The 15030-nt window shown below is 39.8% G+C and overlaps 1 protein-coding gene across 1 annotated transcript in view; it reads left to right on the top strand.

The window, feature by feature from the left end:
• The first annotated feature begins 2123 nt into the window (after window positions 1–2123).
• Window positions 2124–15030, top strand: part of LOC122811876 (membrane-spanning 4-domains subfamily A member 12-like) — a 376785-nt gene continuing 363878 nt past the window's right edge. Inside the window, exon 1 of the mRNA XM_044084011.1 lies at window positions 2124–2244. The gene's annotated coding sequence lies outside the window, so the exon portion shown is untranslated. The remainder of the gene's footprint in view (window positions 2245–15030) is intronic.

Genomic DNA, 15030 nt, shown 5'->3' with positions numbered 1-15030 from the left:
CAGGACACAGATCATGCAGTCTGAGGGAGAGGCAGCAGTATTGCTGCTCAATCACAAGCATATGAATGTGCATAAATATAGTACACACATTGAGAATGCTGAATCCTGCACTTGTTCTGTATATACAGATAGAACTTTGAAGTTTTCCATGTCTCCTAGAACTAAAAACAGAACTAGATGGATCCACAAAAAAAAGAAAAGAAAGAAAAGAAAATAATACTTTTGCAGTCATTTAATGCATGACTAATTTATTTATTCTTCCACCAGACAGACACAGAAAACTCTTCTGTATGCTCTGTATTTTTAGGGTGTCTTTCTTATGATTATTCTGTAGTTTCAGAGTAAATGTTAACAGTTGACCTCCTCCATACACCTTCCTCCTAGAACACACACAAACCTGCAAAGATACTTGGGTATGCAATGTCTTGGCATCTTCTTAAGCATATACCCATTACTTATCTTAGGTCTGTTCCTTATTTTTTTGCCAAAATACTCTATCCATTACTTATTTAGGGAATAAACAGAGTTTGTGAATCATTTCTCAAGGTATCATGGGGTTGTACAGGAATTTCAGCAATAAATGTGACTCTCCAGAAACAGTGGCATAGAGGAATAAAGCCCTGACTGCAGCTGAGTCAAGCTGGAGTCAGTTAGAGGCTCAGAGGACTGACTGAGCAGGGACGATAGGTGTGCCCATCCTGGGGAAGAGGAGGAGGATGGTGTGTGGGTGGGTACACCAAGCAATAAGTAGCTTTCTGACAAAAGCCACGAAGCCAGTTGTGATATGCTTCAGCCAAAAATGGCAGGGCAGCTTGCTGACAGTTATTCCTTGTAGAAGTCAGGAATTCAGCATCAAAGTCTGTCCATTGCTCAATCCTTGAGTAACTGTTTAGGCACACATATCTGGGAGGAACTGGGGTATGCCAGAAAAACAGAACCCCACAGCTGATGGTTGGGCGGCATGACCTCTCAGAATGTCCTTAAGTTTTATGTTGTCCCGTTATTAGTCCCTGGGTGACTGGAGTGGCAGGTAGCCCCAGCATGGACATGAGGCACTGGAACATCTGTCAAGATGATACCAGGAAAAGAGCAAAAAGGAAAATAGGAAGCAGGAGAAAGGTACATACTTCTCCAGTGTTGGAGTGCATTGTGAGGTTATTAGACGTGCACACATTCCCCTTATAATTACATCTATGTTGTGTGTGTGTGTGTGTGTGTGTGTGTGTGTGTGTGTGTGTGTGTGTGTGTGTGTGTGTGTGTGTGTGTGTGTGTGTGTGTGTGTGTATGTATATATATATATATATATATATATATACATATATATATATATATATATATAGTGACTATATCATTAAATACAGCAAACTTATAATGATGAACAAGTGACATCGACTACAACCAAAAACCCATAGAATATCCTAAATGACAGCTACCCTACTTGCTTAATTTTGCACAAAGGCTGCTGATATAACTGCAGAGTAGACAAGTGGTTCACATCCACCTTATTATGAAATTACACTATAAAAACATTTAATTTATTGCACAAAACCGTTAGCAGCAGTCCTATGTTCAGCTCCACTTGTACCACTTCAGTGAAAAGACATTAGTCCAAGAACATTATAGAAATTGTCTTATTTAGAAAACTGTCTTAACTATTTATGTTTACTTGATAAGATTCATTAGGCATAAATATCTTTTTTGAAGAGCTGACCTGATCACACATATATGTTTAAGTGAATGCTCAGATCCTTACAGTATGGAAGTACAAGTAACAGGACTCAAACCACGGCATGCAGGATATAACGATTTTGTGATGCAAACAATTAACTCGGTCAGGCTAAAGAGATCTATCCACAATGATATAATTTGCTAAACTGTTGAATACAAGGTTAATTCTTTTGCACTTAAATTAAACAAGCAATGACATGCCCTGAAGCTGAATATTTTTTTCTACCCATGGTCACATTGCAGTGAGCTGCACAGTAGTTCCTGAAATTCCCCTGACATTCATGTGTGTGTGTGTATGTGTGTGTGTCTGTATGCAAAGACAGAAATAAAGAGGAGAGAGAGTCTCCTCCCTGAAATGCATGTCATCTGGAAACATGAGCTGTCATGCTATTTAATGAAAGATAAACAAAAACTAGGGTATACATTGACACACAATAGGCTTGCCAGCCACTGCTTTTACAGAGTAGGTATTTCATCACACCCTTGGAGTTACCAAGACATGACTGCAGCAAATGAGTAAGTACAGAATAAAATAATATTTTTTGAATGTGTGTGTGTGTGTGTGTGTGTGTGTGTGTGTGTGTGTGTGTGTGTGTGTGTGTGTGTGTGTGTGTGCACGTGTGCATGTACGTGTGTGTGTGTGTGTGTGTGTGTGTGTTTATGTGTGTGTGAATCTGTCCAACTGTAATATACAGAATAATTTAACATTTAAAGATTTCAAAAAATGTTTCAGCCTCTTTTTCCACACTGTTGTTATTGGATGGATGTCTGTCTTCCTTCCCATATATTTTGTGTTGTATTTTACCGTTAATGTGTAGCCTAGCCAGGTGGTCAGACTCTTCGTATTCAGCTTCATTTACCTACAAATAATAATAACTTACTGAAGCTCTGACTAGCTCTACCTGTTTTCTGTGTATTATGCATTTAGCCCCAAGTAGATTGCTGTGAATGATCTATCTATGCTTATTTATTCTTACATATAAAATGTCTGTCATGCTAATTAAATGTATAACTTCTTTAATGAAATTACCAATTTAGAGGAATGCTTCATATGTTTATAGACTGCAGTTGACCTTTCAGTGACATTTTGGTACAAATAACAACTTTAGCCTTGCATTATATAAGGATGTCTTTCTTGGATCACTCCCAGGAAATGCTAGCTTTAATGTCAGGTTGTAGATTATGGTTTTACTGAAAGAGGGTGAATGTCATTTAGAGCCGGCAGTGGATTTGCAAAGAAGTTAAACCTTATCCATCCATCACCAACATGACAGATTTTAGTTGTCACAACTGTTCTGATAGTGAATACTTTGCACCTAATCATGAATGTTATTTGAATATCATATTTTCTTGTTTACCAGATTCATAGACTGAACTTTCGTGAACTGTTTTTACTGTAGCTGATTGTCACAAAAATGCATGGAAAACAGGAAGATGAAGAGAACTGATCAGTGTCATACAATCTGCAGCTTTAGTCTGGGGGAAACAGATCCAATTTTACAAAAAAGTCCAAGTTCCTTCTTATCCCCTCATAAGTACAACCTACATGTAGACAGCAGCATGTTGTTCATGATTTGTACCTACCACTGCTGTGTTTGTTCAGTGAAAGTCATATGATACCTAGTGGTTTATGACATTAATTTGGATGATGCCTTTATTCTACAAGTTAGTAAATGAAAAACATAAAAGAGAACTTACCTTTGAATTACATAGAATTAAATATTTTTACAAGGTTTTAATTAAACAGATCCCTAATATTGCTCATTTGTAATCAGTGTTCTACCTTGGTTAACAAATTTAAATACATACATAACTAAATAACTATTTTCCATTTTTACTTCATTTCTTAGTCTGAAAAGATTATGTTTAATATACACACTTGCCTAATAAACTATCAAGTGAATCATTCAAAAGTGAAATAAAACATGTGAGAGGAAAGAAAGCATTAGTTCATTGCTGTGTAAATTACTTAAGCAATAACCCATGCTTGGGTGTGGGTAATGCTGGATTTACCCACATTTGGTGTGGTTTGGTGACGAGGGTGAAGGCCGAGTGGCCAAAGACAACGGTGGGTAAATCCAGCATTACCCACACCCAGAAGTGGGTTATTGCTATTATTTAAGAAAAAAAATACTTACTTTTCTTAAATAATGGCATTGTATAATGCCTCTGTGCTGCCCTTCCGCAGCTGTCCAGTATTCTGTGGCAGTTCTGATGTAATGCGCATACATATGCTTACGCAGTACATCGGAGCTGTGTGTGGAAGCAAAGGAGAAAGGAAGATCTCTGTTGCTTTTTTTTTAAGATATCTCACTATGTTAAACCCGTTTAACATAGCGAGATTACAGCAACGGAGCTCTTCCATTCTCTGTTGCTGTGTAACACACACAAAAAGAAAGACATATTAATGGAAAAAGTCCAGGCGACCAGACCTTTTTCCATTAGTATAAGTCTGATTTACAACTGGCATGCTGACCAATCAGCGTGCATGTTTTGGAATATTAATGGCAGGGTCATTGTATAATAAGCATTAATTTATAAGTAGCTCAGATTATATGGCTTTTAATGACAAATGCAGGATTGTACAAGAACCCCACGAGTAATGGCGTCAGTGATAGTAATGCAGATAGGAAGTGAGTTCTGTATAAGCTTCTGTGAGCATAGTGTATGATTAAAATCTAGATATCCCCTTTGCTTTTATTCTTTACAGTGCTCCTACAGGACAGAGAGGAGTAAAAGTAAATGGTAATAAATGAGATGGATTTTTATACTAGTCATTATTCAGTGTATGCCCAGCTCAGGGCAACAACTTCTGATGTTACCACAAGGATTGCATCAGCCTCACAGATCCTGGAGGAAACAGCTCTTCAGTCAGGAGACCACTCTCCATGGGGCATAACAGGAAATGGTCATATCTTTAAAAAAACACTCCTAAGACAAGTATAGACAGGCAATTGGAAAGGTGAATATAGATAGCATACAAACTGGAATTTCTGTTTGATCCTTGATCTAGAATAGTTGAAGCTCCTTATTTGTTTTGCAAATATTTAGACTGGATTGCATATTGCTTTGAAAATTCTCTAAAAATATGTTTATGCTCACTTTTCTGATAAGGTAGCTACTTTTAAATATATATATATTTTAATCTCATTTATGACTTTTGTATTTCTATGGTCTATATGAGATATGTGTCTTTGCATCCCACTTCCTTTCTGTAAGGACTTACTTTAACTTGAGAGACGCACCAACTCTGTTCAGAGGAATGCAGATTTTCAATGTTCTGCTTAAAGCATTAGGCATGAGATTTAAATGAGTCCTAGTGGCCAGCTTTACAAGCAGATGTACACAAGCCAGATGCACGCGCACGCACACACACACACACACACACACACACACACACACACACACACACACACGCACACACACACACACACACACACACACACACACACACACACACACACACACACACATAGACTCACCTCCAGGTTACAAAAGAGAAACAAATGCTTTCTTAAAGACCAGATGTTTTCTTTTCATGAGTAATATTTCCACAGAAAATAATTAAGCAAAGAGTTCAGTAAATGTTTTATTTCTTGGTTGAATGTTGAAAAGCTAGCCCATTAGTTTTAGTTTGTGTTTTATTTGAAAGGTTTGTGACACCCTGTATTTAATTAATTTTACTATAAGTCACTCTCATTTGGATGAAGCAGCCTACTTTTTCTGCATAGCTGTGAAAGCAGGAAAAAAACAAGCACTAGCAATACCATTCAACAGCCTCTTGTATGTCATTTTACTTGGTCTCCCAGTTATATCAGTCCTTCCTGAAGGACTCCATGGTCTTAGAGTTCATTATTTGCCCAAGTAGCCTGTTTCATTAATAAGCTACTCTTAATATGATAAAGCACGTTTGAATCTATAGGCTGAACTTTATGCTAAGAACATTTTTTTCTTCATTCTCTGTCTTTTTCCTTCAACCTTATTCCTGAAGAAGCACCAGAATGGCTACATCACTGAATCTGTAGTGGGTTTGTATAATCTCTCTGCTCCTGGAATCTGTTCTGCTAAAGATAAATGGCTGTACTGAAATGGCCTTGGCTACACCTTTCTCAGTTTATACCTACTAGTTTACTTTTGCTTTTGCTACCACACCAGGGAATGTTATTGATTTTGTGCTTTGTAAGTTTATTTCTTCCAGCTGATATTCAATTCTCAGCTTATTAGAAACCAGATAAAGATCTTTTGTCCTTCTGTGTATTAAACTTTAGATGTCACTTCTCAACCCTCTCTCCCAGTGTTTTTGGGTCCTTTTGAAGTCTTATTTCCATATTTCCTATTATCATAGGATCATAGGAGGTAACTAGGCTAATGGCCCTAGGGCCCTTACAAGCCTAGCCAAGAGTTTATCCCCAAAAAGAAACCTCAGTCAGCACCTGTCATCCCTGTCAATGGGAGGCAAAGGTGGAACCCATGGGACAAATGTATGGTTTCCTATCCATTTATCAAGGATGCACTTCAAGAGGGTCAGTGAGTTACACAGTTTGACATGTATGGAAAGTCTATTCCAGAGATGGGACAGCCTCTGGGAGACAAAACTGTCTCCCCAGCAGGTTTTGTTGATGTCGCATATTAGATTCAGGCCTTTTGAGCATGCAATGTGCAAGGAGTTAGACTTGTCAATATGGAGCATCGTTAGTAGGGCAGGATCCACTACTGGCTTGTAGGTGAGACTCAGATCACCTCTGAGCAATCTGTACGATACCGAGCAGAGTGATAGTGATTTGAGCCTGTCCTCATACGACGGGTTTTGGAGGCCATGGATTCACTTTGTGAGGTATTTCTGTGTCCTTTCCAGGTGGTGCAGATGTTTGGAGAGGTACACACTGAATGGGGCATTATACTCAATTAATGGTCAAATGACGGAGGAGTATAGACAGGTAATAACCTCCTTTTTTCTGGATGAAATCCCTTTACTTATAAGATGAACCAAGTAAAGGGCTTTTCTGACCACTGCTGCTACATGGTGGTCGAATGTGAGATTGTTATCAACCTGAGTACCCACGTCTCTCACCACAGGTTGTGTGCTTAGGGGTTGCCATTGATGTGATAATCAGCAGGGGCTACGTTTTTGCTGAATGGTATGATGATACAGTTTTGGTGTTTAGCTTGAGGTCATGACTTTGGCAGCAGTCATTAGCTGCTGTGAGACCCTCTTGGAGTATGTTAGCATCATTTGGGAAGTCTATGCAAGCACCCAACTTACAGTTGTCTGCAATCTTGGTCAGCCACAGGCCTTTTGTCTTTGCCTGGACCTCTGAGAACTAGATGCCAAACAATAGGGGTCCCAGGATGGATTCCTGTGGAACTCCACTAGTGACAGGTCTGCTATCAGAGGTGGATACACCTATTCTGACCTTGAGGGTCCTGTCAGTGAGCCAGTTGGCCACCAGCCTGATGGGATAGGGATTTAAGCCAATTTGTGTTAGCTTCTCAATGATGCCTGAATGGGAGATTGTGTCAAAGGCCTTGACCAACTCAAGGTAAGCTGTATGTAATAACTTTCCTTCATCCAGGGCTTTGGTGACAGCATCAAAAAATTGAACCAGGTTTAACAGGCAAGATTTGCCCTTGATGAATACAAACTGGGTGGGGCCAAGTGCTTGGAGATTGCCTATCTCCTTGTTTATGAGATCCATAATTATACGCTCCATGGCTTTACAGATCAGACTTGTTAAGCTAATGGGGTGATAGTTTTCAGAGTCAGTAGTGGCACCACCTTTGTGCAAGGGGTTGACAATGACAGTTCTCCACTCTGCTGGAATGAAGCCTGCACTTAGGCTGTGGTTGAATAGGGTGCTCAATGGCGAAGTTAGTTCTTGCTGGAGGTGGTGCAAACTACAGCCTGGGATACTATCAGGTCCCATGGAAGTTGTGTTCTTTTCCTTGCATAAGGCATTTAACATGTGATCTATGGACATTTGAGGTGCAGGACAAGTATCAGGGATGTCAAAAGGGCCTTTTGGGGGGCAGAGGGGGTAAAGCTTGCACTGAACCTATCTGCTAGCAGGTTGGCTAAGTCAACAGACCAGTATAAGTGATACTGTTAAGTACTACTTTGGTGCAAACCTGGGCCTTGCCATGGAGGTTTCTGACATAACTGAAGAAAGCTTTGCGGTTTCTCTTTGTTTTGAAATCTAGTTTTGATTCATAATTAACTTTGCAGGTTTTCACTAGCAATTTAATTTGCTTGTTGAGGCTTAGGGAGTTTTTTCAATTTGGAATTTGTTCCTTTTTACCCTTGGACAACAGTTTCTTCCTTTTGTTGTAAAGCCTGTTGACTGAGGATGTCCACCAAACAGGTTTGTTTTTCCTTGAGGAGCAGGTTTTAGTTCTGTTAGGTATGGCTTAGTCCATGCAGTTGTACAGGTGCTTGTATGCTGCACTGGCATACTGTTCAGCATAGTTGTCTGCATCCCCTGAGGGGGCTGTGGTGTGAAGCTGCTGATACCCTCTGTGACACTGCCAGATCAGATATCTGGAATTGTGTAAATACCTCTATGTCATCTGTGAATATTGATATGATTTATACAGAACTGTATGTTAAGTACTGAACTTCAAGAATGTAACCACAGCATACCCTGCTGGAACATAGAATATTAACTTGCAAAACTTTAGGAGAATGAGTTGAAATCAATTTGTTTTGCAGTTGTGTTATAAACATGAGTTCCAATGCAGCAAGGAGATAGGATGTCTAGAACAAGGGTGCCTTCTGCATTGCTTTGTAAGTGTTTTATTGTTTTATGACTTTCAAGATCTGCAATCTTCTGGGAGATATGTATTTTTAACACAGAGATGTTAAACTCTGTTTCAGCCTGGGAAATGAAGTCAAGTGACAAAAAGTGATGTCATCCAAGCTAATCCAACAGTAATATTTGATATTGATTTAAGAACTCTCTCAGAGATTGTGCATTTTGTTTTTGACCTGGAAACATCCACTCATCATCATCATCATCATCATCATCATCACCATCACCATCTACACTTGCTGTAAGTAACATTCAAGGCATAGTATCTCTTTTAGATATAGATAGGTATACAGTAAATATTTGTTTAGATGTTTTCTGTATTTATTTCAGACTGTCCTGCAATGTTGTTTTAAAATATTTCCTGTGATTTTAAACTCTGAAGTAACTGTGTTTGTTTTCTGAGTATTGTCTTGTTCTTTTATTATTCATTATTAAATATATTTAAACCTATCTTTGTGGTTGATATTTTTGAGACATATTTAAGCTCTTAGTGTACTTGAATATATATTTGGTGACACTGTACAGACCACTCCTAATAGCCTGGTTCTTGGTCAAAACTGCCATTTAGATAATAGTAACATTACACAGTAGGATTATGCACCCTTTGTAAGGGCCTTATAGTAGTTGATAAGTAGGGTGGCTGGTGGCAGCTGGAACTACCTTATAGTCTGGGCAGAAGGGAGCATAGCTAGTAAACCTGTGCCAGCCTTTCCCAGGTGTGTGCTTGTGCTTGCGTATAAATCAAATCTCGAAGTGTGTGTGTATGTGAGTGTGTGTGTCAGCTACTTGGGCAGGGACATTAAGCAATGGTTGGACAGAGAGGGTACTGGAGGTCTTAGCTTGGCCACTCAGCTGAGATCTCAACACTATAGCTGGGCCAGTGGGGAATCTTACTGGGGATCTGGAAAAAGAAGGAGAAACCATCCCCAGATTGACTGTGATCTCTGTGTGCTCTTAAGGGAAATTGCACCTTACACTGTGTGCACTTGTTATCCTCCCATTGTGTACATCCCTTACTGTTGCTAGTGGTGAGGATTGAGGCTCCTTGATTACTGGGCCAGTGCAGGAGCATCACACCCTCCCTTAGGAGGTTGTAATCAGCTTTTGAGAAGTTTTTTATCTTAATTACTGCTAATGGGTTGGGTGGGATAGAAACTTCGAATGAGACACTTCAATGATCTGATCTTACCAGGGAGGAACATACTATTGGAGTGGTGCTGCAGTCACCCATGTTGGTGAGAACCAGGTCAGGAATGTTATCTTCCCTTGTGGGGGATCAGACAAGCTGGTCTAGTGAATTAGAAATGATGAAGTCAAGGAATCATTGAGTGAGTGCATCAGTGCAGGAATAGTTCACCCAGTCTATGGTGGGGTAGTTGAAGTCACCAAGGATCAGGGTATTAGGGGATACCTTGATGGAGTCAAGTAGATACAGGTAAGAGGAGTGGGTGTCCTGAGTCATGGAGGGGGGTCTATAGGAGGCTATAACTTGGATGGGTGTCTTGCCAACTGTCAGTTGCACTTGGAGAAGTTCCAGTGCATCATGCTGCCAAACCAGTCTGGAGGTGTGCCTGCCCTTAATGAAGATAGAGACTCCACCACCCTTAGTCTTCCTGACCTCATTTTGGGGTTGGAATATGTGGAAAGAGGTATGTCCTGGTAAGGCAGGGGTGCTCTCTGCAGCCCAGATCCAAGTTTCTGTGTCCGCACAGAGATCAACATCTTCCAATGCAAGGAGAGCCTCCAGTGAAAGTATTTTCAGGTTATGGCTCCTACTATTAAGCAGCATGACCTTCAATTTGCTTTTTGACAAATCTTTTATGTTGGAAGATTTGTCTTTGGGACATTGCCTAAAAAAGGCACAATGGGGAGGCAAGGGTCTTGGCCAGTATCAGTAAACCCAGTGGTGACAGGTGGATGCCATCTCTGACAAAGCATCGATGCCTGTCAACCATGTCATCCCACCATGTCATCCCATACAGACAGATACTGGAGCCCCTTGGAATGACACCAGAAACTAAGCCAGTTGTTGAAGTCAATTATTTTTTGTTAGTGCCATGGTATAATTCTTGGTAAAGGTAGGATGCTGCTTAGGGCTAGGGTCATACTTGCCTGGGACACATACTCTGAGAGCTCAATCATGTCTCTCTTCATATAGTCAAAGGAGGTACACCTCAAGTCATTCACACCAACATGGACAATGACAGAGTCATACTTATACTTGCTGTGGAGAGACTTAAGTGCATGCATAATGTGGTAGATTCTGGCACTAGACAGACAACTGACCTCCTTCTCCTTGTCAAGCCTGGTGAGGTGTACATCAGTGTGTCTCACAACTGAGTCACCAATGACAAATATGTTTGGTTAATTGTTATGCCTTGTGGGCTGTGATGGTTTATTGTTTTGCTTTATGGGCTGTGTCTGTGAGACACTGGTGTGTTGTCTGCTGTGTGTGATGTGTTTGGTGTTGTGTGTGGAATGTTTGTGAATGTGCTTTGGAGTTCTGTGCTGTTTAGGTAAGTTTTTATTGAGGACCTCTGCATATGTGGATATTTATTGTGCTTGACTATGTGATACATTCTTGGTATCATTTGTAAATATCGTCATAATATCTAATGCAAAGATGACCAAGATCATTGGTCTCAGGACTTGCCATTGTGTATTCTCAACAACCAATTATCTTTCTTTAGAAAGAGTAGCCTAGAAATGATTATATACTTTCTGTCACTAAGTCATTTTTCAAACTGTTAGTGAATGTCTTACCATCTGTCTTCAGTTTGTTAACCGATTGTTAAGGTATAAAACAGTTTACAAGAAACAAGAGGTTATGTCAACTACAGTGAGAAAATGTTACTAATTATCACCATTTCACATTGGTTATTAGAGTACCCATGTTGATGCATGTAACTACAAAGCCCTACTCCTGGGTTGTTAAAAAAGAAGCTAAAATCAACTCCAGAAATCTTGGCCTATTCAGACTAGTGATTTACCATTTTCTGTCTCATCCTGTCATCTTCAGCATTGGTGTCACATACCTTCACCTCCTGCATTAAGCAGTCAAGGTCCTCTCTGACCAGGGACTCTTTTTTTTCGCCAAGGTTCTAGTTGCCGCTTTCTTGCCTAAGAACATGATTAGAAATAACTTTGCCAACTCTGGGTATGAAGAGGGGCTATTGATGCCATAACATAAGAAAAGGAGTACTGCACTTCAGCAGAATTTGCCAGGCCAGGCCATAAACACAATCAGAAAATTCACGGAGCTTCACTCTTTGTGGCCTCAGATCAGAGCAATTCTAGTATTCTTTGTTCCAGTTACATCTGCATCACACTTCAAGCATCTGAAATTCACCCTAGAAAATATGGCCACCAACTTGGCGGGTGTATGAAAATACTTAAGAGGCACTGCCATCTGAAGAAACAAAATTTTCTTGACTTTAATGGCACACATAAGGAGCAAAGACAGTCTAGGCCACAAATCCTAAAGGACAATTATTCCTAGGTCACTTTCCCAAACTAATCTATACTTCTTTTCAACCACTTAGCCCCTGGTGGTCAAGAAGATCTTGTATACCATTTCCAGGACCCCCTTCTGCTTGACCTGGCCTTCCTGAGTTTCCACCCTCCATTAAATCCAATGAGGCCAGTGTATCCTAGCAATTGAGCCCATTCTAGCCCTCACTAGTAACTTCAACAATTTATCAAGCCAAGTTTTGTCTGACTTCTTAAAAGCCAAGTTAGAATTAAAGGTTTGATAAAGTGACAGGGCAATAAGCCATAAGTAATTGTTCCCTGATCTGTGGAGTTATCCATCATCTCGATGCAGGAACTATTTGGAAGGCCATTGTACCTTTAGGGATATACAGTTTATAAATCACAGAAGGCACCAAGGAAGAGGATTTTTTGTAGAGTCAAAGGCCTCTTAACACATCTTCCAAGATCATGTATAACAGGAATATTACCTCAGGGAAGCAGGTCTCACTTTCTTAGTAATAATTGATGGAATTTATCTAGGTTACTTGGTAAATGGAGGAAAAACTTCATTCATTGAGTTACATAATAAGGTGAATTTATTCCACACATCATTTTAAATCTACTGAATTCCATATCCAGCAAAGATGGATCCTCCAAATCCCCAGGGAGAGTTAACATATACTATGAGGACACAAAAAAATCCACAGACTTGCTGAAAGACACCGTACCCATTTATTAAACAGTAAAAAATCCACTAAGCACTTTCACCCATTCACTACCCGGGCTTCATCAGAGTAAATTAATTGTGCCAATTGATTTCATTAAATAGTGAACCATGTGATCACAAATTAAAAAAATGATTTTACACCAATAAAATTCAAGCATTTCAATGCTTGAAAACACCCATTATTATATACCATGAGGACCTTGGTCCATCCATACAAAAGAGGATACCATTATCTTTAACTTTAGCAGTGCCATCTTGTAAGGGTTTCACAGAAGGCCATGCAGAGAATATGAGGTAAAATAAACCATTTCAGTGCCTGAATACACTGCTGAAAGTCCAAGGCTAATGAATTCCTATATTGAAAATAAGTCTTAATTTTTACTCATTTTCAGCCATGAAAAGTTGCTCTCAGTGTAAGTCTGCCATGATTCTGAAAGACTTGGGCTCAGTGTAAGTGACTTTCATCAGTGTATGGCCAAACTATAAACAGGCTTATACTGGGGGCCAGATTTCAAAAGACCTGATCCTAACCTGCTCCCAGTGTAAGTGGTCACTTGCACTGAGAACAAATCTTTCAGTCGGAATTAGGCCTATAGTTTTCTTTCATACTTTCATGCTACCTCAGATGTATTAGTTTGCATGTTATTGCATTCAAGTACAAAACATGACAGCAGAAGGCCTGGCAGTGGGAGCACTGTGCATCCTGACAGCCTTCTTGACTTGGGTAAGTCAGCATCAGATGTGATATATATTTAGCTTCTTAATTATCCAAGCAATATATAACCAGATCTCACTATTTCACCTGAACTAGGCTTGGTCACAGCATCATTCCTTCCCTATGAAAATTTGTTTTTGTTTTATCATTTCTCAAATCTAGAGCCTCACAAACCACTGGTAAGCAAAGACTTATCTTCTTGTTCTGTTTTTTGCAAGTTGCTGGAAAAATGTATCATACGTTCATAGGTTCCTAGATGTTTACTAGGCTAACAACCACAAAGGCCTTTGTAAGCCTAGCCATGCATCCCAAATCTCTGACAAGTTCTGATACCTTTGTGTGATGCCTCTGCACTGGCCTAGTAATCAAGGAGCCTCAATCCTCACCACTGGCAACAGTGGGGGATGTACACACAGAGAGGATAACAAGTACAGACACAGTAAAGTGCAAGTTCCCTTAAAAGCACACAGAGACTACAGTCAGTCTGGGGCTGGTTTCTCCTTTTTTCTCTAGATCCCCAATAAGACTCAGCACTGGCACAGCTATAGAGTTGAGATGTCAGCTGAGTGGCCAAGCAAAGACCTCCAGCACCCTCTCATCCAACCAGTGCTTTGTGTCCCTGCCCAAGTAGCTGACACACACACACACACACACACACACACACACACACACACACACACACACACACACACACACACACACACACACACACACACTGAGGTTTGATTTATACACACACACACCTGGGAAAGGGTGGCACAGGTTTACTACTTATGCCCCCTTCTGCCAAGACCATAAGGTAGTTCCAGCTGACACCAGCCACTCTTATCAGCTACTATAATGCCCTTAACAAAGTTTGTCCAATCCTACTGTGTAATGCTACTATTATCCAAATGGTAGTCTGACCAAAAGCAAGGCTATTTAGGAGTGGCCTGTAAAGTGTCACCATATAGATGCAAGTATACTAAGAGCTTAAATATGTCTCACAAATGTCAGCCACAAAGATAGGTTTAAATATATTTAATAATGAATAATAAAAGAACACAACAAACTCAGTACATCAACACAGTAACTTCAGTGTTCAAAATCACAGGAAATATCTAAAACAACATTGCAGGACAGTCTCAAATAAATAAAGAAAACATCTAAGCTTTAGTTTACTATATTCCTATCTGAATCTGAAAGAGTTACTATGCCCTAAAAACTTATAGCAAGGCAAGTGCAGAAGGTGATGATGAGTGGCTGTTCTTGTCAAGTCAAAGACAAAATATAAAATGCACTGTTTCTCTCTCTCTCTCTCTCTCTCTCTCTCAGGGAGTTCTTAAATTATTATCAAATATTACTACTGGGTTAGCTTGGAAGAAATCACTTTTTGTCACCTGACTTTAGTTCCCAAGCTATCCCTATTGCCAGAAATTACAAGCATGTTTAGCATCTCCATGTGAAAAATACATATCTCGCAGATGTTTTCAGATCCTGGAAGTCATAAAACAATAAAAAAACACTTCTACATCTCAAACCTAGTAATTACTTGTCTTTCAAGACAATACAAAAAACTTCCAGCTCTAGACATTATGTCTGCT

This window comes from Protopterus annectens, chromosome 9.part0 (assembly GCF_019279795.1).
Source record: "Protopterus annectens isolate FY-2018-M chromosome 9.part0, PAN1.0, whole genome shotgun sequence".
NCBI classification, from domain to species: domain Eukaryota; kingdom Metazoa; phylum Chordata; order Ceratodontiformes; family Protopteridae; genus Protopterus; species Protopterus annectens.
Note: the sequence above shows the minus strand (reverse complement) of the source record. Positions and strands in the feature narration are given on the sequence as shown.